The 13,291-nt window shown below is 45.5% G+C and overlaps 1 long non-coding RNA gene across 1 annotated transcript in view; it reads right to left on the bottom strand.

The window, feature by feature from the left end:
- LOC147031402 (uncharacterized) overlaps window positions 1-10,256 on the bottom strand; it is a 126,818-nt gene extending 116,562 nt beyond the window's left edge. The window contains exons 1-2 of the long non-coding RNA XR_015051844.1: window positions 10,179-10,256; window positions 4,412-4,582 (exon numbers count right to left, since the gene is read on the bottom strand). This is a non-coding gene — a long non-coding RNA (uncharacterized LOC147031402). The remainder of the gene's footprint in view (window positions 1-4,411; window positions 4,583-10,178) is intronic.
- Between the last annotated feature and the right edge of the window lie 3,035 nt (window positions 10,257-13,291).

Genomic DNA, 13,291 nt, shown 5'->3' with positions numbered 1-13,291 from the left:
GCAATTGCAACAAAAGAAACACAATGCAGATCTACTACCGACTACGCGAGCACACGACAACACTTACACAGTTTTACATTACAGACGGCGCCGACAATACATATATTCAAAAGCAAAAGAAACGGGCGACCCTCAACAACAAGGGGGCAGATGGGGCTGTGGGCCGAGACCGCGTGGAGCCTACCCGTCTTGGGATGAACCGCAAAATGTCGCGGCGGTGCCCCGACTCCGCGCTCCTCCACGGGTTTCGTTGGCACTGCTTGGAATGGGGTGGGAACGGGGCCCCCTTTTCGCACTATCTCAGCGCGGGGGGAAACAGGGGGGGGTTGTTGATGCTCTGGGGAAAGAGGATAGCTGGCTTGCTTGGGTCCCGCGACGAGCGACTCCACTGCGACCTCGACCACGTTTCCGGCTTCCCCTCTCTGCAGCTCCCCGACAGACTCCGAACCCCGACAGACCGACTCTCCTCCAGACCCGTCTTGACTGCTACTGCCACACTTCGCCGCCGCCGCCACACCTCTCCAACTCGCCCGAGCCCGAAAGAGAAACTGACTGAATTCACCCCGCGCTCGGCGCTTTATAGTACGGCAGGAGAATCCATATGCAAATTTCCGGATCAGGATGGGCTCGGGGGCGGAGCCACGCTCGCCCATTGGACGGAGGAAAAGTGGGCGTGAACCTCCCCTGATCCTCGAATTTGCATATATCGATTCTACTCCGACGCGCCTGGAGGCGGGGCCAAATCGCCCCGCGCTTAATGATTGGAGGGATCGGAAGTGGGCGTGTATCATTCCTGATCCGACTTCCCCTCGGAAAGGCTGCTCTTTGTACCCGCGGCTCAGCCCGCGCCCTGTACGAGGCCAGGACAGCCTGACGCTCGGTGCCCACAAGTGGTGCGGGAATGGCGGCAGAAGGAGGAGAGGTGAAGGTGGTGGAGGGTTTATTGTGGCGGTGATGGCCATGGCGACGCTTGGAATGGTGGTGATGCGATGTTTGCGAGAGCGAGTTGTGAAGGTAAAGGTCGTGGCTGTTGGCGTTGTTGTTGTGAAGCGGTGTTGCGGTTGGTGGTTGTTGTGTGATGGCGGTTGAGACGTGGTTGGTTCAAAATAAAGATAGAACAGAAAAACGGCTATCTTAAAGGGTCGCAGCCTGAATGAATCACATTTATTCCCTCTAAACAACGGGTTTGGGCTAACTACACATGTACTTACAGAGATATCTCACCTACGGGACCTGAATGGTGGTTTGCGAATTTCCTCAACCACAACAATATTATTGGACCATGACTACGTCTGTCAATTACGTCTATTACTTAAGGACTGTTGGAAGTTATGGACCCCATTGACCCTTTAGACTTTTAGTCCTTGTGAGACCCTTTAGCCCATTTTAGGCCCTTTGGACCTTTTAAGTCCATTTAGACCTGCTTAAACCCTTTTACACTGCTTCGACCCCTTGAGCCTTTAGACGGTTTAGACCATTTAGACCCTGGTCTGGTCGCATTGATGGTTACGATGCCCAAGGAATTGCTGTAGCTGTGTCCAATAAGTGGACTCCCATGATAATTGAGGAAACACTGGTCAACGAGTGTATTATAAGACTGGGGATTTGAAACTCCTTGGGTGTCATTTACCTGGTATCTGTATATGCTCTGACTGAGGTGAGTGATCTCTCAGTGAAGGTGACATTCTATGCTGCGCTTGAGTCCATAGTTGATCAGTGCCCCAGACGAGATATTCTTCTGGTCTTGGGGGATTTCACTGCATCAACTGGCACTGATAGGGATGGCTATGAGACATGTGTTGGTCCCCATGGATATGGAACTGTGAACCACAATAGCACTAAGTTCCATGACTTTGCAAAATGTTGTGGACTTCGGGTGGCTGGTTCATGGTTTCAGAGCCCACAGCCTCATCGCTGGACTTGGTATTCCAACACTGATGGTGTGGCAAAAGAGATTGAGCATGTTCTCGTTGATGGTCGCTGGAGGATGATTCAGAACTGCAGGGTTCATCGGAGTACCCAGTTCCTCAATACCGACCACAGGATTGTTGTAGCATCTCTGAAGTTGCATCTTAAATCCAGGAGTATGGTACCATCCCAGCATAGGCTGGATGTTGACAAGCTCAGGGATAAGAGGGTAGCTGAGGAATTTGTGAACAGGCTGAGTGTGGATTTTGGAGGTCTGGGTGCTGTGGGGAATCCTAAAGAGTTGTGGAGTGCCTCAGGAATACCCTCCTTGATACTGCTGGTGGATGGCTTGGAACTCACAATCAGGCAAAGAAGAACTTTGTCTCCCAAGGGACACTGAATACCATTGAGAAGAGTCGCAGGGCCAGGCTTAATATCAGAGCTAAGCTGTACAGGAAGTTGAGGCAAAAAACTATGCGTGCGCTAAGGGTGGACAAGGAGGCCTGTGTGGGAGGAATCTGTGAAGGGTTAGAGCATCACCTGTGGTCAAGTGATTCTCGTCCTACTTAGGGCAATTCGCACATTGCGTTCCTCAAAGCACATTCCTTGGTGTACTGCAGTTCGAACAGAGTGTGGTGGGGTCTTGACAAAGGAGTCTGAAATGAAGGCTCACTGGGCCGTTTACTTTGAGTGGCTATGTCAGGCTGATCCACTAGCTGTTGAGTTGGTTGTCAGGGGTGTTACTATCCCTATTGTTGACACTCCAATCAACTGTGGTCCACCTTCGTTTGTGGAAACAGGCTGCGTGAACCAGTTGAAATTGGGTAAAGCTCCTGGGATCTACGGCATCCATGATGAACTTCTTAAGGCTGATGGAAATGCTGCACTCACATCATTCCATGCAGTTCTGTGCTCTTCCTGGAACACAGGCATCATCCCAATTGACTGGAAGAGGGGCCCTGTTGGCCCTCTCTAGAAAGGGAAGGGTGATCACCAGGAATGCAACAACTACCGAGGGTGACACTGCTCTCAGTTCTGGACAAGGTCTTTGCTCGGATAATTATTGAGAGGGTGAGAGGGCCACCTGATGAACATCAGAGGTGTTCATCAGGTGGCCCCCCACTTTTCAGCACTTGTATGGACTGGATTCTGGGGAGGTCAAGCTGCGGTACATTGTTTGGGAATGTCAAGTTCCCTGACCTTGATTTCGCAGATGATGCAGTCATCTTTGCGGAGACTCTGGATATCTTTTTGGGGGCCTCAGGGTGCTTCATGAGGAGACTGACTCTGACCAGGGATCTGAGGTGGAGACTTAATTCTTTTGGTACAAGGTCTCTTCGGAGAATCCTTGGCTATCGCTGGTCAGACTTTGTGTCCAACGAGCGATTGCTGAGAGAGACTCAAATAAGAATTGTTTCCTGCATAGTCCGTGTGTGTCAGCTGTGGCTGTATGGACATGTGGCTCTTTTTCTTGTCGCTGATCATGCTCACCAGATTCTCTCAGTGATGGAGCCTTGTGAGTGGAGGAGGCCAATGGGCCGACCACATGCCTTGTGTTTGCAGCAGATTAATCGGCATCTCAGAAGATGGGGATGTGATGGCCAGATGAAGGCCCCTGGAGTACCGGCAGAAAGTGGACATAGCGACATGCTGCTCCGGTGCATGCTCCCATACCTGACCATACCTGCTCTTCCATGTCTTTACCTGCCTGTAAATACCTGCTTGATTACTTGCTTTGTAAATACGTGCTTCATAATTATCACCTTGCTTGTGTGAATGAAGAATTGCTATTTGCTTGTTGAATATCTTTCAAACTTGTTCGGTTTTCCTTTCTTTCATTGATCTGATATAGCGTGTACATAATAGATAGATGGGAAGTTTTTGCCCCACCGATTGGTGCTGCGATTGGTCAACGCTGCACTCACTGTTTTGCTCAGCCATAATAAATACTCAGTTGTACGTTGAGGCTGTGGACTATAGCTCAGGTAGTTGTACCAATGAGTAGGTAATGCGGCTGTGGATGCGAGAACCCTGCTCAGTGTAATTGCTTTTGCCAGCGTCCGAGGTTTACATCCCTTCAGGCCGTGGAGTTGTCCGTGGTCTCGGGGGGCCTTGGGGTCGGTAATGGCAGTGGGTCCAAATACGCACCTCATGTGTCCGGTGCATGCCGATACCATAACAATATATTCCAAATATCCTTTATGAGTAGAGCTTATTGGGTTGACCATCTTCTGTTATTATAATAATGCACAAGAAGTGCCAAAAATATGGGACAGATTTCAGGGTGGAGGAATTCTATGATAATAGAAGGTAATTATTGTTTTTTTCTTTCAGGTTGTTTCAGACAAACTGGAGATTAAATTTTTTTTAAATCAATCCTCAGGCATAGCAAACTGGACACGTGAACGACTATTATTTGTGGTTGAGCAGTATTCCTTCCATAGATATTCTACAATTTTGGCACAAAGAGAATTCAGAAGACATTTCAAAGTTTGTGGCGTACCGTCAAGAAGAGTAATAAACAGATGTGTGGCAAGCTTCCATGAAGCAAGATGATGGAGCAACATGCCACACTGAAAGGCTCTGCATTGAAATGTCATGAGAGCATTTTCCTAGAAAGCTGATCTCCGGATTTGGAGATGTGAATCGACCTCCAGGATCTTCTGATCATGTCCTGTGGGGGGTATTTAAAAGGCAGAGTGTACAGGAACAGGCCACACACATTCAATGAACTGAAACGAAACGAAAATGTACCAAGTGAAATTCAGACTATCCCACATAACCTTCACTTTCTTGTGAACGTTGTGAGGGTCATGTGCACCACAACGGCAGAGTGTGTTACCCACCAAGGGGGGCATTTAACTGACATTATTTTGAAAAACCAGTGTATTCTGAAGAAATTACAATGTCTGTACTTTATAAATGTTAATAGAGTTGGACAAAATTTTTCTGTAATTAAAAGACATTTCCATTTCAAACGTGTCCCATCTTTTTGCCACACTTTGTATAATAATTATTATTCGATTATAATCGGATTATAATCGGAGTTCCCGAAGAAGGAGTTTCAACACAGGACTCCATTCGGCCCATCAAAGCCTATGCTATTATCACCAACTTATCCTTTTCAATTGCTGACCATCAAGCAAGGAAGCAGCTCAAACCATTTATGAAGTTTTTGGTATAAATCAGCCAGGGATTGAACTGTCGACCTCCCAGACTCAAAGCAGACACTAACCATTACACCACCGAGGCTGGTTATGACTTTTCCATCTCAATAACCGTTGAAACAGTCTATCAATGAAAAACACCACGTCATGCTCCATAGACCACCAGTAGGGGGGGGGGGATCAAAAAGTATTTGTTAATATTGGACCATTCAGTGGTCTTTCCGTAGAGTGCCGATGATCATCGGACCTGCGTCGGACTCAAAACTCCGGATTGGGAAGAGGTCGGCGCATACGATTTGGGAAGGTATAGCAAGGAAGGAAGATCTGTCACGTGAAGAGCAATGTTTGCACGATGACGACTGAACACTCTTGGCCAAAGTGCTGCTTTCCCGTCCCGTTCCGCCCGGACACACACAAACCTCGAGGCCAATTTTCATAAATCTGCGCCGAGCATCCCGATTGCGCGGCGCTCCAGACCCACGCGCCACTTACTGTAGCTCCAGCCCGAGCGCTTCCTCGATAATTTTAATCAAGCTGCGCCGTTAACGGGCCGAGAGAAGACATAAATTTGTGTGGAGGAAAAAAACCGCTAACGCAATGTCCATTCGGCGGCGCGCACAGCCGTAATGAGGCCCGTAATGAATGATGCCCATTTCAATTTAGCGGCCCCTCGGCGGGGCATTTCGTAATGCGTGTGTGTGCGAAGAACTCAGAACAGGCGAATGAAAATCATAGTCATGGAATCGCTTTTTGATGCGCTTGTTTTGCACTGGACCATAACTTCAGTCTGAGGGGCTTTGCATTGAGGTGAGGCCTATATATAATATATAATATAATATATATATATATATATATATATATATATATATATATATATATATATATATATATATATATATATATATATATATATATATATATATATATATATATATATATATATATATATATATATATATATATATATATATAGGAACCAAGCATGTGTCTATAACCTGTGCGACCCTAGTGGTCATACAAATGCAGAGTCCTTCACAAATATTTTACAAAAGAATCCTTTATACACGATATTTTAAAATTCCAACCTGACCTCCAAAGCCAGTCGCCGACTGGGAATCCTCCGTCGTGCAAAGTCTTTCCTCGGCCCACCTGAGCTCCTAACCACTTACAAAGCTTTGGTCTGCAGCCTGATGGAGTACTGCTCTCCCCTCTGGGCTGGTGCTCCTGCCTCCCACCTTTCTTGTCTTCACGCTGTGGAAACCAAGGCATTTCGGATCGTTGGCATCTCCCATGATGAGGCTGAGTCTTTGGGTCTCTCACTCTCTCACCGCAGGCAGGTCGGTGGTCTTTCTGTCTTCTATCATCTCCTCTCCAGTCTCGCCCCCCCCCCCCTTGCTGTGTCTGCGATTTGTCCCCACCATATTTCCGCAGGGCGCTTAAGGTCTGGAAACAACCCCCTTCTGGTAAAACTATCAAAATCAAGAATCGCTGCTCAGCCTCACTCTTTCATTCCTCTTTTTCCCGCCTTTGGAATAAACTCCCTCACTCTATTCAACCCCATTCTTCCCTCCAGGCCTTCAAAACAGCTGTTCACCACCACCTCTTATCATCCCCTATCCAAATCCTCGATCTTTTCTATCCCCATTTATCCACCCCAAACCCACCTCCTTCAAATTCCCTGCTTTCCTTCCTGAAAGTCCCTGTAATGTCCATGTTGTATTCCCCATGTTCCCCACCCCATCCCCCTCCCTTCCACAGACCTCCTAGTGTCTCTGTTCCCCACTGTTTTGTCCTTCCCTCTCCCACCCCTCTTGTCTCATGCTCCCCTTGCTGTGCGTTCTGTGTTAGCTCTCATACGAGCCTCGACAAGGTGTACAAAAAAAAAATCTTTCATGGACTAAATGCACTTCGGCAAAAAAGGAGTCCTTCAACCACATTAATAACACGAGTTCCCTTACAGGGAACTTCGACGCAGGAGGAAGCCATTAGGCCCATCAAAACTTGTAATATTATTCCCACCCTATCGTTGTTTGTCCTTGCACACTATCCTTTTCAATTGCTGAGCCTCAAGCAAGGAAGCAGCTCGTTCCATTTATAAAGTCTTTGGTATAACTCAGGCGGGATTTGAACTGCCAACCACCCAGAATGCTACGCCACCACGGCTGGTCAGGCTGGTTGCTACAGACTGAAACATTGAATTACCACAACTGCAAAATTATTGTTGCTTTAAATATGAAGGTGATCATCACCACTCATCAGTAAGTCCATGACCTGATGGAAAAGGTCACAATTAAGGCATAGGTGAAGACCATTCGCATTTGGTCACCGACAACAATTACAAAGATAACGTCAAGTTTGGAATTTGTTTGAGGTTCTGGCACATTAACATGTATGTAAACTCTTCTCGAAGGAAACCATGGGATCTTTAATGTTCACGACCTAACAGCAGATGAGTACAACAGCTTTACTGCATGCTATAAACGCATCACCCCTGCTGCAGAACACAACTTTGGTTGGGGGTTGTTGTGAAGAAGATATCTTGAATCCCCAATGTTATAGTATTGATTTTTTTTATTACTTAGGAAGCCCAATAACACATTTAAGTTTGTTGTACAACAATGACGGTTCATGTGGCTGGTACAAAAATGCTGTACAATAATGAGTAAAAGATCTTAGGGTCCTGAGTTTGAGCCCCTGTCATCTCGTTGAAATAACACCAGGTGGGTTGACTCAGTGACCCTCTGAGGTTAGAAAATTGAGGACCAGCTTACTGGGGTAATAAGCCATCAAGTATGCTGTGTCAGAGTGGCGACCTGTCCAGGAATGTACTCCTGAGCAAAAATGAAACTGCCTTGGCAACCCTATGCGCCTCATGGCACAAAAGGAATGGTTACAACAATGAGTAAACTAGAACGGGCACTCGTAGAGCGCATACCTTCGCCGCAGCCACTAGTTACCTTTGTATTAAGTTGTCCACAACGCATCTCAATACAAATATGCATTTCGTGACCCCCATGACCTTTGACCCACAACCGCTACCTAGGGTGACAATAGTACTATACCTTGTGTCATTTCAGAAGATGGGGAATTGAACACTGAACAATTTGGAGTTAATTTGATGTAAATCGGAAACATATTGACTGTTTTCATCATGAAAAAATGATGTTGACCTTTTTGTGACCTTGACCTTTGATCCGATCGCTCTCAAAATCTAATGGATTTGTCCTTTCATGATGCCAAACAAATCCAAAACAATTAAAGCCTCTTTGCGTTTTGTTTTTTTGCGTTAAGTTGTCCACAACGCTTTCCGATATAAATGTGAATTTGTGTGACCCCCCTGACCTTTGACCCCAACCGCTGCCTTGGGTGACAAAAGTACTATACCATATGTCATATTAGAGGATGGGGAATTTAATTTTGAACATTTTGGAGTTAATTTGCTGTAAATCAAAACAAAATTGACAATTTAATTGCGAAAAAACGATTTTGACCTTTTTGTGACCTTGACCTTAGCCTTTGATCCAATCGCTCCCAAAATCTAATTGATTTGTCCTCTCGTGATGCCAAACACATCCACAAAATTTCATGACAATCTGCGAAGTGGTTTTTGTGTCATGTTGTCCACAACGCTTCCCAATCAAAAACTCCATTTTGGTGACACCCTTGACCTTTGACTTCCACAGACTAACTAGGGTTGCAAACACTATACCATACGCTATATCAGTGGATCGGGATTTGAATACTGAACATTTTGGACTTAACTTAATGTAGATCGGAACAAAATTGACACTTTAATCGCAAAAAAACGATTTTGACCTTTTTGTGACCTTGACCTTGACCTTTGATCCGATCGCTCCCAAAAGCTTCGCCTGGCATCCTTGAGTAACTGCACATCATCTCTGAAAATTTCATGCAAATCGGTCCAGCAGTTTTTGCGCAATGTTGTCCGCACACATATTTACCAATAAATAAATACACAGGGGTCAATACAATACCTTCGTCAAACGAAGTTTGCGAAGGTAAAAAGGTTGATAGGCAAATATTTTGGTGTTATTTTTAAAATGTCGATGCAAACAAAGCAGAAATTCATAAAATCCCCAACATTCATACTTTTTATCCTTTTTAACAGAGAAAGAACAAGAAAGCTTGAGATTATCGGATATCAACACTCCCCAAATATACAACAATGCAAAATGACATGTTATAACTAGAATGGGCACTCGGTAGAATGGGCACCTCCAGGCCTTCAAAACAGCTGTTCACCATCACCACCACCCCTTATCGTCCCCCTTCCAAATCCTCAATCTTTTCTAACCCCGTTAATCCACCCCAAGCCCACCTCCTTCAAATTCCCTGCTTTCCTTCCTGAAAGTCCCTGTAATGTCCATCTTGTATTCCCCATGCTCCCCGCCCGATCCCTCTCCCTTCCACAGATCTCCTAATGTCTCTGTTCCCCAATGTTTTGTCCTTCCCTCTCCTGCCCCTCTTGTATCATGCCCCCCCTTGCTGTGCGTTCTGTGTTAGCTCTCATATGAGCCTTGACAAGGTATACAATTAAAAAAAACAAATCTACTTTAATGATGAAGAAAAGGAAAATTTCCCTTTTGACCTTTGCAATTCATTAAATGATATTTTCCAATAAATAAATGGATACGAAAGAACGAGCAAGAAGATTTAAGGAACATCAAGAGTTGGTTTCAAAAGTTGTAAAACAACAGGAAAACATAGAGAAGAAACTTCTGGTTCTGGGTTTGGAGTGATGGCAGGGTCTCTCAGGGCTCTCTGCTGACTTTCTTAAAGTTAAGTTTCCGGTCAATATTTGTCCCGTTTTAACTGTTTATTTTCTCACCAACATGTTTCTATGTGGTCCTAGTTCAGTTTTGTTACATAAATCGTGCTATTTTGTGAGTTTTTGTCGACCTTGTCTTACCGGTTGCTTGAGGCCTACCCATCCTTCCCAACTAGGTGTATGATCGTTTTTATTTGTATTCTCTCCCCGTTACCTTCAACTCCTATTTTCCCCACTTTCCCAATGGCCCCACCACTCCCAACTAAACACTGTTTCTTGTCTTAAATCAAAAAAACAAACAGAAAAACCCCCACCTTTCTCCTTGCATACCCATGAGTCCCGATCCTCCTTCTTCTCCTCCTTCTTCTTCTTCTTCTTCTTCTTCTTCTTCTTCTTCAAGTTACCCTTCTTCTTCCTATTACTCGACTTCTTCTTCTTCAAATTACTCTTCTTCTTCCTATTACTCGACTTCTTCCTCTTCCTCCTTCTGCCAGCACACCATCTTTATTCCACTTGAGCTGACCCACTCTCGTCATTACCTTCACGATTTCATCCCACAACCTTCAATTCCCGAACTCTTACCTAACCCTATTCTTCAAAAATACATCAAAAATTAATAATCGTCCTTTTATCCTTTCGATCTGTTCACCTCCTGTAACCACGTGTCTCTCTTCACCCTCTTCCTGATATGTTTCATCGACCCAGCAGCTTCACACTGCGTTTACAGTTCCAAATGCACCATACACCTCCACGATTTTACTTCAACCATCACTTTTCCGAATGTTACACAATCCTTATTTAAAATAAATAAATTTACTTTTGACTTTTCACCTCCCATAGCCACGTGCTTCTCCCCGTAACCGTGTGATCTGTTTCCACCCCCCGTGTTTCCCAATCCAAATTCAGCATTCACCTCACGATTTTTCTACAACATTTCCATTACCTAATCTGATGAAAACTCTCTCAAACAATAATAATAACAAAAACGATCTCTTATAATGCTTCATCTTCCTCTTTCACACATGTGGTACTCTTTACTGTATCATAATGCACTACTCTTCTACTATTTAAACAGACTGCTCTCAATTCGACCTTTCATTCATTCCTTGCCTAAAAAAAATCCAACTGTTACAGCGTTTCTTCTCTCCATTATCTTAATTCGCCTTTATTGCATCCCTCAATAAATGTCTTTAATCGCATCTCTGACCGAAAAATTAAAAAAAAACCAGTTTGCTATAAATGTTCACTTTCCATCAACTACTCTTTTTTTTTCCAACTTCAGTGCCAACTCACCCACCTCACTCCTCACCCTCAAAACAACCATCACACTCTTCTCCCTCCAAGCCTCCATCTCACCTTTCTCAAAAACTCCCCCCTCACCTTTCTCCCTCAACTCTCCCCACTCACCCTTCTCCCACCATTCACCCCCTTCACTCCCCCTTCTCAAAGTTGTCCCCCTCTTATCCACAAAGCTCCCTCCTTCCCCTGCCCTCTCACCTCCATCTCATCACTCCACCTCCTCAAATCCTCAACTGCCTTCTGCCCTCTCTCTCTCTCTCTTGCACCCCCGCAACCCCAGCACCACAGAGCCTTTTCTCCTCCTCATATGGCCCCTCCCCTAGCTATTCTGCAATCCCCCACACTCTTTCAACAACTCTCCTTAACTCCGCCCATCCTCCCCTGTCATACCCTCCACCTCCCCTCCCATCCCCTGCCCCCAAAGCCTCCTCCCCTCCCTCTTCATCAACAGAGTGGACCTCAAATATCTGGGGCCTTCACTCAAACCTTACAGATCTTTCCATACAGGTTGCGACTGACAAACCAGACGTAATCTGCCTAACAGAAACTGTCCTTCCTCAAGATGTCTCTGACTCCCAAGTATCTCTCCTTGGTTACTCCCTCCTCCAGTATGATAGACCTGAGCCTCATTCTGGTGGAGGAGTTGCTCTCTTCATCAAAGACTCTATTCCTCACTCTCCATGCACTGCCCTCACTCCCCCACACCCCCAGGAATACCTTAGGCTACGGCTTCCCTCCACTCCCATCTCATGTTTATATGTGTACTGTACCGTTCACCAGACAGTGATGTCTCCATTTACACCTCACTATCCAAAAACATGGACCAACTTCTATATTCTCATCCGAACTCTCTCTTCCTCATATGTGGCAACTTCAATTGTCATCATGCCAGTTGTCGAGGTGTGAGTACCTCTGTCATCTGTCATGGCACTTCAGCAAAAGCTTTCTGCGACTCATTGGGACTGACTCAATCAGTCAACTTCTCGAACCAGATCTCAACCAATGGTACTCTATCTCTTCTGGATCAGATTTTGACAAAATTTCCCTGAAAATATCTGCTGTTCTTCCTCCGCTACAATCAATTCTTCTGACCACGTGCTTGTCAAAGTGGACATCTCTCTGGCTTTAATCAGAGAACCACTTCGGCACCGTTGAGTCTGGCATTTCATTCAAGCCGACTGGCAGGGTGACTCCAAGAAGCCATCAAAATTCTAGACTGGTCTCCCATCACGACTTTCTCCAACATCAACTCATCCTGGGAATTCTTTCAAAGAAACTTGCTCTTCCTCATGCACAGATTTATCCCCTCTTGTCTTCAGTTGTCCTCCCCTTCCTCCTGCCCATGGTTCAGTGAAGCTTGTGGCGAGGCAGTTGTACTGACACAACTTGCTTTTGCCTCGTGGAAAACAAAAGCCAACTGAGGGTAATCTCAGTTCCTTCCAAAAAGCTTGGAACAAGGGTGTATCTGCACTCAGGAGAGCCAAAAAAACAACATCTTTCGAAGCTCAAGTATGAACTCTCAAACCTCTCTCCCTCCTCCAAATCCTGGTGGCGTCTAATCAAGTCCGTTTGTGATGTATGTCCCCCCTCCATCCCATCCCTCACCTCAAATGGCCACACTGCTGATACCACACGTGAAAAGGCTGAATGCCTAAACTCGGTGTTTGCATCGAAATCTTGTGTCCAAAACCCATCACTTTCTGAACCCACCTTACCCAGTTGCACCAAACTGTCCCTGGACTCTGTGTCCTTTTCCTCTGACAAAGTGGAGAGTTTGCTGTCAAATCTCGACTCAGATTCTGCAACCGGTCCAGACGGCATCAGCACACATGTCCAAAAACCTGCTCCTCTGCTCTTGCTCACCCTCTCTCTGTTCTATTCACCCTCTCATTTGCTCAAGGTCATCTGCCATCTGCTTTCAAATCAGCAAACATTGCCACCATGCATAAAAAAAGGTGCAAAAACAGATCCCTGCAACTACAGACCAATCAGATTTCCCCCAATCATCAGCAAGGTTATGGAATTCATCATCCCCTCAGACATTAAATCCTTCCTTTTTTCTCCAACAGACTCATTTCCAATCATCAATTTGGTTTCAGACCAGGTCACTCTTCCCTGGATATGCTGC

Source organism: Eptatretus burgeri, chromosome 2, assembly GCF_056783735.1.
Source record: "Eptatretus burgeri isolate ZD-2024b chromosome 2, Ebu_testis_v1, whole genome shotgun sequence".
In the NCBI taxonomy this organism is placed as follows: domain Eukaryota; kingdom Metazoa; phylum Chordata; class Myxini; order Myxiniformes; family Myxinidae; genus Eptatretus; species Eptatretus burgeri.
Note: the sequence above shows the minus strand (reverse complement) of the source record. Positions and strands in the feature narration are given on the sequence as shown.